Raw genomic sequence first — 12,584 nt, 5'->3', positions numbered from 1 at the left:
ACCTTGAGCTCACAAAAACATGTGTTGTATGGAACCAAGGTTTAAGGGATCTAGGGCTGTGCAAAACGTGCCTTGTTAACAAAATGTTTACAGGCAGTATGCTTGGTAAAAGTCATGGCCATTCTTCAGTCTTGATAAACCAGGGGCACAAGGCACTGCGGAAAGCCGCAGGGACCTCTGCCCTGGAAAGCCGGGTACTGTCTAAGGTTTCTCCCCATGTGATGGTCTGAAATATGGCCTTGTGGGATGGGAAAGACCTGATCATCCCCCAGCCCGACACCCGTGAAGGGTCTGTGCTGAGGAGGATTAGTAAAAGAGGAAGGCCTCTGCAGTTGAGATAGAGGAGGGCCACTGTCTCCTGCCTGCCCCTTGGAACTGAATGTCTAGGGATAAAACCCAGTTGTACATTTGTTCAGTTCTGAGATAGGAGAAAAGCCGCCCTGTGGTGGGAGGCGAGACATGTTGGTGGCAATGCTGCTCTGTTACTCTTTACTCCATTGAGATGTTTGGGTGGAGAGAAGCATAAATCTGGCCTACGTGCACATTCAGGCATAGTAACTTCCCTTGAACTTATTTGTGACACAGATTCCTTTGCTCACATGTTTTCTTGCTGACCTTCTCCCCACTATCACCCTGTTCTCCTGCCGCATTCCTCTTGCTGAGACAGTGAAAACAGTAATTAATAAATACTGAGGGAACTCAGAGACCGGGCTGGTGCAGGTCCTCCGTATGCTGAGCGCTCGTCCCCTGGGCCCACTTTTCTTTCTCTATATTTTGTTTCTGTGTCTTATTGCTTTTCTCAGTCTCTTGTCCCGCCTGACGAGAAATACCCACAGGTGTGGAGGGGCTGGCCTCCTTCACTATATCTATATTCTGACCAAGCCTTGCTCTTGGACTACTCTGCCAAACATATGGTAGTGCTCCAGAAGCCATTGCATACCTCTCAAAACAAGTGGACTGTCATCCAAGGCTGGCCACCCTGCCCAAAAATCTTGGGTGCAGCCACATTGCTGGCCTCAGAGGCACAGAAACTCGCTCTCTACCAACACATTACTACTGCATCTTCCCATGACCTATAGGATCTCATGAGCCATTGATGTCTTCTATCCCTCCCACCATCCTGCTTACAGGATGCCTTATTCATAGGTACATGCCTTATTCATAGGTAACCCTCTAATCACCTTCTAAAAATGTAAAGCTCTCAACCCAGCCACCCTCTTCCCTTTAAACATCTCTGACTCTAAGCTCTCTCACTCCTGCCTGGACCTCTTAAACTCCCTCTTCTCCCCCTTCCAACATATTTCAAAAGCCCCTTTGCAGGGAACAGCCACATGATTCATTAATGGAAGATCTTTTTAGCTCTTTTAGGGAGCCATGTCCAGCAGCTGGCTCTGCTATCATTGCTGAAAATACACTCCTAGAATCCAGCACTCTCCCACTCCATACTACCTCTCAACAGGTGGAGCTAGTTGTCTTAATCAGGGCCCTCATCCTAAAAAAGGGAAAGAGGGTTAACATTTCCACCGATTCCAAATATGCATACCACATGCTACACTCTCATGCCTTAATCTGGCAGGAAAGGGGTTTTCTAACTACAAAAGGAACCCCCATAGTAAATGGCAAACTCATATACAAACTGCTGAAGGCAGCTAAACTACCACTAAAGGCCACCTTTATCCAGGCAGCTAAACTACCACTAAAGGCCACCTTTATCCATTGTAAGGGACATCAAAAGGCTACAGATGCCGTAACCGAGGAAAACCTCTCAGCAAACTCAGCAGCCCAGCAGGCAGCTCTTAAAACTTCACCATTATTGCCCATCTTTCCCAGCATACACCCTGTGTATACCAAGGAGGAACAAACCTCACTCACCCGGGCTGGTGCTATCTGGGGAGGAGGATGGTTCTACCTCAATAATAAAATTGTCTTGCCCAAGTCCCAGGAACTTTCTGTACTTTCATACATGCACAACCATTTCCGTGCCAGTTACTGCCCCTTACTGTAGCTCTTAAAAGCTTATACAATATTTTCCCACCATGGCTGCCAATCTCATAGGTATTACTAAGGCATATTCCATTTGTACTCAAACAACTTCCCCTCAGGGAGCTATCAAACCACCTCCTTTCCCCATGGACACCTGCCAGGGCAGGACTGGCAGATCAACTTCACCCTCATGTTCCCCATAAAATGGGCCTGGTACCTTCTGACAATTGTAGATACATTCTCTGGATGGATAGAAGATTTTCCTACCACCACCGAAAAGGCACACAGTGTCACTTCTATTCTCCTCACCCATATTATCCCCCGGTTTGGACTCCCCTCCTCCATCCAGTTAGACAATGGGCCAGCATTTGTTTCACAGGTTAACCAACAGCTGGTGGAGGCTCTAAACATTAAATGGGTCTTTCATGTTCCTTATTGCCCCCAGTCTTCAGGTAAAATTAAATGGGTCAATGCCTTTTTAAAACAACAACTAACCAAACTTCCTAGAGGTTAAAATGGCCTGAACTTCACGTCTTCCAATGGCACTCATGCATTTACAAGCTATTGCTCACAAGCCCCTCAGCCTAAGCCCATTTGAATTCATGTACCAATGCCCCTTTATCCTCCAGAATCTCCCTGTATCTGCCCCCACTCTGTCCCTCTGCCACTTCTATGCAGGATACTTGGCTGGCATTATACCTCACTCAACATCTAATAAGACAGTACACAAACACTTACTTGCCCCAACCTAAAAGTCCATCCTCCTAACACTCCTCCCTGCCTCTACAACGAGGGAACTGGGTCCAAATCACCAGTTCATTCTCCCCTCTCCAACCTAAGTGGACGGGTCCTCACCAGGTTATCCTAACTACTCCTGTGGCAACAAAACTAACATCCTTTCCACACTAAATCCACCATTCCAAACTAAAAACACCACCAGACTTACATCCAGAAATTTTCTCACCCCCAAAATATTCTTCCTCCCTCATAGGACCAACCTCACTATGCTTATCAGGAATTCCAGAAGTTGCCAGTCCCAGAAGGCCCTGGTCCATTACACTCTCTGCCTCCACTTTCAAATCTGTTGTTATCTCACACTTTGTTTCAGATCTTTCCTGGTATTCCCTCCCCGTGTCCCTGGATAGTCCAGTCCAATTCCTCACATTAACCCAGGAGCTATGGCTGCAGGGCACCTTCCAAAATGTCACTCTTACTCAAATCTCCTTTTTCCCCTTTTGTCTTCTTTGCTGTGGAATACTCTAAGTCCCACAACCTCTGGCAGTTGGGCTTCCTTTGTTAACCTCACACATTACCTCTTAAATCAGTCACACTCCCCTCTTGCTTCCAATTGTTAAATTTGTTTGTCCACACAAATCCAGCAGTTCACAGCCCTTCCTGTTAACCTAACCGCAGAAACTTGATCCAAAGTAAACCTGCATCTCACCTACTCAACCAGTCCCTTCCCAAAACGTGTTTATAATCTTACTTGGCGAAACAACTTTCCCTGCAATCCATCAAATCCACCTGCACCATCACATGCAGGGCTGGCACCCTCCTTCGCCTCATAGCCTGTAAACTAAACATGTTTCAAACCGAATTCCATAAAACATCCCTTCCCAACCCCTCCCCTCTCTGCCAGCACTGTTCTCCATGTATCTAACTTAAGGGAACTCCCTAAAATAATGCACAGACAATTCCCTCAACTGCAACCTTTATCTTTCTTCCCTATCAGGACCACAATGGCTGTTAGTTAACGAAAACCCATTTCTCTTTCTCTCTCCAAAACCAAACAGCCTTCACCACCAACATCCTTATCAGGCCCTAACAAGGACTACCCTTGTTAACGGTTATTCAACCTGGAAAAACAAAAAAGTTGGGACAAAAGTTGGTTCATGATTCAACCCCCACCTTCTCACAGCTCACTACCTTTACCTACAACTTTGCCTGTCAACCCCTGGTCTTTTCTTTCTGTGTGGAACAAACTCTCTTCTTTGCCTACTGGCAAGTTGGTCAGGAACATGCACTCTGGTGTTTCAATCTCCGAAGTTAACATTTTGCCTAACAATCAAACCATTCAGGTTCCTTTAGTAATGCCTATTTCCTCCTCCACACACACCAAGTGGCATGGGGAAATCCTGTTGCCCTTTTCTTAGGGCCCCTAACCTTCCTCCTAATACTAACAATTGGTCCATGTATACTTACCTTCATATCCCGCTTTATCTCCCAAAGGCAGAACTCCCTTGTCCAGGCAGCCACCCAGAAACACAGTGATACCATCCTTCTCCTCCACCAAGTCCGGTATCAGCACCTCCAGGAAAACAGCTCTGAAGTTGGACACCCACTGCTTCAAAACCCAAGCCCTGATTACAGTGCCCCTATTCAGCAGGGGAATCAACAATGTCCCTCTTCCTTTTAGACGAAAGTAGAAGGCAAGAATGTTAATCCAAACTGTACCACTTTGTAAGCCCCCCATCATTTCGCAGACGTTGGTCAAAGTGAAACATTACATGGGGGTTTGGGCCATGAGAAACATTTTGCCCAACCACCTGAATTTCTTACCATATTCTGCTGGGAAAAAGTCCAAGGAACATCACTATCACATTCTGCCAGGACAAAGACCAAACCGTCTTATCATGGGAACATTTTATCAGCATCCTGCCAGGCAGCAAGCCATACTGCCCAGACCCCTCCCACCCACACCTATAGGTACCCCAGCCTGTAAGTGGCAGTGGGTTCTGGCATTAAGCTGGTCCCCAACCTCTGCAGGTCTTGTGCTAGACATAAAATTTGTGTTTGCTGTAGAGCTGCCAACTCTCTTTCCCTGTCTTTCTTTAACCCTTGCCTTCCCGTGAAAACCTAACAACTTCCATTATACCCTCTCAAACTCCTGATTATGAAAAAAAACTCCACTACGTTTTTTTACCTCTTCTTTGAAAAATCTTTCTGTGTCATTGCCTTAACCAAAATCTGGCCCAGCCCTTCTCTGAATCTAGAATTTCTTCAGAAATCCATATTAGTCAAAGGATCACAAAATTAATTTTATGCCTTGCAAGGGATTCCTAAATTCATCTAAAGCAGATGAAGTAAATTCTGCTTCAGCATTTCTCTTTCTTATCCAGAATGAGAAATGCTTAAAGTGTTCAGAAGTTAAAATGAGTTATTCAGTTTCAGCAGAGTCAGTGTCTACTTATGAACTTAAGTTACTTGGTTGCCCAGTCAAGCTCTCACTAGCCTGGGGATTATAAGAATTTGATTTCAGAAATACCAGCATTCATACTTCCATGTTAAAATTCATATTTTATATTTTAACTCCAAAGGCAGAAGAATGAAAGTCTTAATAATGAAGACATTTCAAGAGAAGGGATAAATAAAGAAAGCAGCTTTCTTGACCTACTGTTCCCCATCCCATTCACCTTTGTGTTAGTGCAAACTGCACCATTTTGTAAGTCCCCTGCTATTTTGCAGACCTTGGTCAAAGTGAAACATTCCACAGGGGTTTGGGCCATAAGAAACATCCTATCTGGCCACCTGACCACAAGGAAGACAAAGGCCCAATAAAAAAAATTCTTATTATACCCTACCAGGCCAAGGCCCAACTAAAGAAACCTCACTGTCATATCTTACTGGGCAAAGACCCAAGGAACACCACGATGACATCACACCAGTAAAAGGGCCAAACCGCCTTATCATGGGCACATCTTATCGATATCCTGCTGGGCAGCAAGCTGTACTATTCAGACTTCTCCCAGTCATACCTGTAAGTACCCCTGCTTGTAAGTGGTGGTGGGCTCTGGCATTAGGCGGGTCTCCCGCTTCCACAGGTGTCTGCAATATACCTGTGTTTGCTGTTAAGTCGCTGTCTTTCTCTTTCTTTAACCCTTGCCTTCCCTCCAAAACCTAATACTTTGATTCTCTACTTTCAGCATCTCTAAACCCTGATCCAGTAAATGCTTCTGAGTCTCATGATCAAATAGTTTTCCTTTTGTCCCATAGATTCTGGTATGTTAGGGTTTCAGATTCCTTATATGTTTTCATTAAGTAACTGAAGAAGATATTCCCATTCTCTCTCCTTGAGAATAGTGTATACATGGTTACATTACCTGGTTAAAAAGTTCTAATTAGTAAATGAGAATTTTCTGTTAAGGTGTTGAATTATGTGAGCTCTCTAGTGTTACCTAAATCCAAAATTCTGTGTTTCCATGGTGCTATAATTTTAAGAGTCTGATCCACTGATGGCTCAGTTGCTAAGGCAGTTACAGACAGCCTCGCCTTTTTCTTGGGGGTCTCCTGTGTCTGGGATTTCATATATGGCTGGCTGGTATTCCCAAGGTAAGTGACACCTCCTTTTGAAGAAAAGTACACACAGCCTCCTTGTGGGTCTATGTGATCTATCTTGTAAAGAGAAGACAACCACAAACACATCCTTGTGTTCCATAAGGCTGGTAAGTTCCAGTGAGAAGAAAGAACATGAAACAGTGCCCTGGGTAAGTTTTAAAAAATAAGGTGAGCTAGTTCATTGGCTCCTAGACTCAGTTGCCTTTGTGGAGAAAGCTGTAAGTATGGATGGAGTGGTTTGTATGGCCTTTCAAGGGATCCATGTTAGAACACAAGATGGTGACTCTTTCTGAGAGCAAAGGCTGTGTGGTTGTATAACTCCTGAGAAGAGGAGAGCACCCAGCAGAATTCTGCCCTCCTGAAGACAACTTGATCATTCGCCAGCACCAGAAGGAAAATTGGCCATCTGGGAGAGAAAGAGATGGTGGTCTGGGTTTTTCATCAGAGTTTGCCTGATCCAAGGGATTTTACTGTTCTATGAGGTGAACAGAGGGTACGACCCTGGGTTTCAATTTTTTCTAAAGACTCCCTAAACCCAGACTTATGTACCCACTCTGCCACATGCTTCCTGCACCCCTCACAGGTGCACTCTACCTGCTAAACTAACAGAAGCACCATAGAAAATCTTTCTGCCTTATGTGTCTCATCCAGGCATATCATCCCACCTTTTGAACTTCCCTCCTTCTTCAGAATGTTACTCAGATGCCATTATCATTCTTTACACCATCACCTTCTCCATGTGTATCATGCTTAATTCTTCATACATTTGTCTTTTCAACCCTGCCAATTATTTTTCCACCATACCCTGTGTATAGGAGGTGTCATGATGCTTCTCAAGTAATTTCAATGGAAGAACAAAGGGAGAGGACCAGTCACCTCCAACCTTGTCTCCTTGGTTCTAGGTCTTTTCCCACTCAACAGGGATTTCTCAGGAACCTCTGGGGGTTGATTCCATTTGTGGAGAATACCATTTGTTGATTCTCTCACATGTAAATGGATAGCCAAGATTTCATATACAGTTGATTCCATTATTCAGAGTACTTATGTTATATAAATCCACCACAAACACTGTATTAGTAAATACTGAATAACTGCTCCAAGAAGAATACAGCGTTAGGTTCATGTAAGTCTCTGGTTACATATTTTCATCAACTAGAATGCTGGCACCTTTATTGCTAGTCTCTAGTAATTCATCAATTATAGTTTAAGTGTTCATAGGTTTTGAAATAATATATTGTAGCAACTCTGGGTTCTGACACATCCCCTTTAGGGATTATTGATGTGGCTCTGTTTTGTTAGTTTAGTGGCTTGCCTGCACCAACTTTGTAAACTCTACTCCTCCCCACCGCCCGCCACACACACACACAGTGTGTAGCCTTTACCCCAAGCCTGGCTTCCTAGAAGTCACTGTTGAATCAGACTATCTTAACATTTAGCCAGTGTTTGGTCAGAGGTTGTGCTTACACTCCTTGAGCTAGTAAGACTTCCACCCTTTGCTAATATGTCAGTGTGTGGCTTGGGAAATTCTTTCAATTCCTCTCAAGTTCACCTAGTACCTGTTATGGTTGGTACTGAATGTGTGAAACAGACATAGGCATAGCCTTCCAGATAGAGATGATTATAATCTTAGCACTTTTTAGCTCTTTCTCTTGTTCACTCTGTTAAACTGGGTGACTTGCTGTTTCATTTGTTGCTACTTTGTTTTATGAAACTATTAGAATTCTCTTAAGTGCTTGCCACTGAGATCTCTATTTTCAACAATGCCTTAATTCATACATCTCTTCATGTTATGTATCAAATACAGTCGGCCCCCCAGCTGAGTTGAGGAGCTTCTGGCCCTCCTATCTTGCCTCTTTCCCTGTATATAACATCTACACTGTTGCACAGAAGCTGAGGACAAAGGGGGAAAGCCTGATTTTCCTGAAGTGACATCTCTGCCGTACCAGTGGGATCTGGGGAAGCTTCTTAGCAGGGATACTCCTTCCTACAAGTGAGATCTTGGTAGGAAGATGAAGGCCTGAGGTCTTTTTAATGTACTCCTGCCAGCCTGGAACCTCTGTGTTATTAGTGGGAGCTGGGAGAATGATCTTTTTTTTGGCTTTCCTTTCCTGGCATGAAACATCTACTCTATAGAGAAAAGCTGAGGAGGAGGACAATTGAGGTCCCAATATTCTTAGCCTCTCTTACCTTGGCAAGAGCCTCTGCTCTATAAGTGGGAGGTAGGTTGGGAATGGGAGCCCCGGTCTTCTTGGCTGTAGCTGCCTAAAATGGAGCTTCTCTATCATGGAGCTAGGGTAGGTGAGTAACAGACTACTGTAAGGTTATCAAGCTTGAATGAGAAGGTTTCAGCTTCTTAATATAATCTTTCTTCTGAGTCACTTTATTTCACTAGAAAATGTTTATTAGGTCTTTGATACACTGAAAGCCATTTAAATTATATTCCTACCATTTGAAGTCTAGAAATCAAATTTTTAAAACGCCATGAGGCCTCAAATTTCAGGACTCTATTTTCTTTCATTTTTGCTTATAATCCACTAACTTTCTCTGAGTTTATCTTTTTCTTACAATGGTTTCCAAATACAGCCAATAAAACAGCAAATATTACTAATATTCTGTTTTCTAATGATCTTCTGGAGCTGTCAACAAAGTAAGCGTGTGTAAAGGAGAAAATCAAACCAAATGTTTTGTTTTGTTTTTTTTGAGATGGTCTTGCTCTGTCACCCAGGCTGGAATATAGCAACAAAATCACAGCTCACTGTAGCCTTGAACTCCTGGGCTCAAGAAATCCTCCCCCCTCAGACTCTCGAGTAACTGGGACTATAGGTGTACACGACCACATCTGGCTAATTTTTGTATTTTTTATGGTGACAGGGTTTCTAGGCTGGTCTTGAACTCCTGGGCTCAAGCAATCTGCCTACCTTGGCCGCCCAAAGTGCTGGAATTACAGGCATGAGCCACCACACCTGGCCCAAACCAAATGTTTGGCTAGTACAAAACATAGATAAACATCTTTCCACTTCTGACATCAGTTTTCTCACTGCTCAACTACTGGGCCTATGCCATATTTTAGATTTTTATTATATTAGCAGGACACTTCCAGGATCAATTTCTTTGTACTAGAAAATGATTGCTAATTGCTATTAATAATCAATCCCTAAATCTCAGTGACTTAATACAATGAAGCTATACATTTTTTCACCCACAAAGTTAATAAGGTGTTTTGTGAATGGCTTTCCATGTAACTACCCTCCAAGCAATGGGTCTCATCAGTAGATGAGATAAAGACAAGGAGTTTGGAGTGTCAGCAACTGGTATTGCTTCTGAACAAGCAATTACAGGATAGATGTAGAGGGGCAGTGCAGGGCAGTGGTTCCAGGCCCACACCTGAGTCTGAAAGATTGACATCGCTGTGAGAATGAAACAGAATGATGCACACGACTCCCTACAGTTCTAATATAATACTAATTAGAGTTGTTTCCTTGTCTGTCTTCATAACTGTAATGGGAATTATATCTTTAAATAATATAAAATAGCTAACATCTTATGAGCACCATACATACATGATATTGTATAATCCTTGCAATGATCCAACAGACTAGGTGCTATTGAAGCTCAGAGCAGATCCAGAATCTACATCTGTCTAAATCCAGAATGAGAGCTCTTAACACTTCTTGTATGTTTCCTCCTTGTAATCTTAACACCCTGTCAAAATTTGCTTTAGAAGAGCCCCACTTTCAATTTATAAATAAGGAACAAGTTGATTTTTAATGGCATGGATACTCACATGGAAATTTACAGAATACCTACCCCCACTGTTAAATGGAATTTAAAAATGAACAATTCTCTCTGCAAAAGTCTTTATAATATTTGTGAATTGTAAAATCCTTATGAAAATATCTCTTTTACTAATCTGTCACAACATGAATTAGAAAATGCCAAATAGAGATGGCATGCAGTGTAGCAAGCACTCTATCATATTACTGGCTTATATATTACTTATAATTTGTATACTCAAGCTTACAAAGTACTCCAGGGAAAAAGAGCAGTAGTGTTTGTATTTGTTTCCTAGGGCTGCCTTACAAAATATTAGACCAGGTGGCTTAAATGACAGAAATTTATTTTCTCACAATTCTGGAGGCTGGAAGTCTGAGATTAATGTGCAGCAGGGTTGGTTTCCTTGGGGGCCTCTCTTCTTGTCTAGCAGATGGCAACCCTCTTGTTGCCTCTTCACATGGTCATTTCTCTATGTACACCTGCCCCTGATGTCTCCTTGTGTGTGCTACTCTCTAGGTCTTATAAGAACACCAGTCACATTAGATTAGGACACATCCTAATGGTTTTATTTCAATTAGTCTTTAGAGGCACTATGTCCAAATACAGTCATATTCTGAAGTATTGGCGATTAGGGCTTCAACATATGAATTTGGTGGGAAGGTACAATTCCGTCCATAACAGTATGTAAAAAGGGTAATTGTACCCATCAAGAACTCCTTTTTAAATTGCAGTGAGTCTTGTAAGAGGCCATGACTATTTTCTTTTGCTACTGAGACTTATATCTAGCTTATATTTATATATTTTATGTAATTAACACCTTTATATACTACTCATTGATCAAGAAGCAGCAGAAGTCATATATACCAGCAAGCAACAGAAAAAAGTTTATTTTACACTTTAGAACTCTTAATGAACACTGTATTTTTGGTTACAATTTATATTTTCTTTAGGGGAAAAATGGTAATATTTAATGTAGAAAATCTTAGTAAATAGCATTCTATATATAGTACTTATTTTATACTTACAAATTTTTAGATTCACATACGCAGTTCTAACACATACAACTTCTTTTATGTGATGCATAACAAAATGTAGTGCAGCCAGGACTTACAGCAATAAGGAGTGGCACATATAGTAACATTCATACTTTGTGGATTGTCCACATATAGTTTTCTAAGTTTCTTCTGACTAGTTCACTTATTAATATTTTAAAAGCTTTTGTGGTCCACCGTGAACAATTATTCTCTAATAAAACATGTATTTTCTGTAATATCATCTAGAAATATTTAGGAATCACATCTGGAATTTGATTTCCATAGAAATATAGCTATACACTTTTATAAATATATTAAATAGGCTTATCCTCAGTAAGATTTCTTCATACATAATACATAATAACTACATAATTTCTTGATACATTTGCTTTTGACTGAAGGCTGTCACTACAAGTTCTAGTTGAAGATATTCCCATATTAATTTCTTGTTCAGGGATTTTTTTCTTTATAAGTCCTCTTATGTTGACAGAGGGCTGAGCTATGTCTGAAGGCTTTTACACAGACTGCATTTACATGATTTTTTTTCCCTGTGTGAGTTCTGCAATGTATGAGGTCAGGCTTTTGAGAAAATACTTTTTAACACTCTTTACGTTTATGTGGTTTCTCTCTAGTGTAAATTTTCTGATGTCTAATAAGGCATGACACTTCACTGAAAACTCTCTCACACTTAGTTCACACAGAAGATTTCTCTCCTGTGTGTATTCTCTGATGTACAAAGAGGTGTGACTTTAGGCTGAAGGCTCTCCCATATTCATCACACACATATGGCTTTTCTCCAGTATGAGTTCTCCTGTAGATGCTGAGGTATAAGTTTTGGGAAAAGGCTTTCCAACACTCATCACACTCATAGGGTTTCTCCCTGGTGTGAATTCTCTAACGTTCGATGGATGTGACTTATGGGAGAAAGCTTTTCTACATTCAACACATTCAGGTTTTCTCCTGAGTATAGATTCTCAGGTGTATCATGAGATTTGATTTCCTGCTGAAGGCTTTCCCACACACAGTACGTATTAAGGGCTTTTCTCTCTTATGAATTCTCTTTTGCATAATGAGGTCTGACTTCTGGAAGGAGGCTTTTTCACATTCACTACACTCTTTTTTTACATATCTTCTATTGCTACTAAATAAATCCAAATAGTTCAAATTACTACCATAACAGCCACATTTTTGGGATTTTTGTTTTGAAGAAATAAAGTCTGGGCTCAGATGAAATATATTTTCAAGAGCATTACAGTTGTCACCCCTTTCCTCTGTCTCATTTCCCTGGTCCATTAATGAAGCATGCCTCAAAAGTGTTTATTGGTTCTCCTGGTGTCTCTGCATGTGGTTGGAAGTCTTGCCAGACTTCTAGAAAGAAGCACAATTAACTATATACTGGTAAATATATCTGCTAATGTATTATGACTTATAACTTTTTGTCATATTATGAGATTCAAT

The 12,584-nt window shown here is 41.6% G+C and overlaps 1 pseudogene; it reads right to left on the bottom strand.

The window, feature by feature from the left end:
- Window positions 1-9,913: 9,913 nt before the first annotated feature.
- On the bottom strand, window positions 9,914-12,194 carry LOC105504281 (annotated as a pseudogene).
- Between the last annotated feature and the right edge of the window lie 390 nt (window positions 12,195-12,584).

Source organism: Colobus angolensis, unplaced genomic scaffold (assembly GCF_000951035.1).
Source record: "Colobus angolensis palliatus isolate OR3802 unplaced genomic scaffold, Cang.pa_1.0 Scaffold90, whole genome shotgun sequence".
Classification (NCBI taxonomy): domain Eukaryota; kingdom Metazoa; phylum Chordata; class Mammalia; order Primates; family Cercopithecidae; genus Colobus; species Colobus angolensis.
Note: the sequence above shows the minus strand (reverse complement) of the source record. Positions and strands in the feature narration are given on the sequence as shown.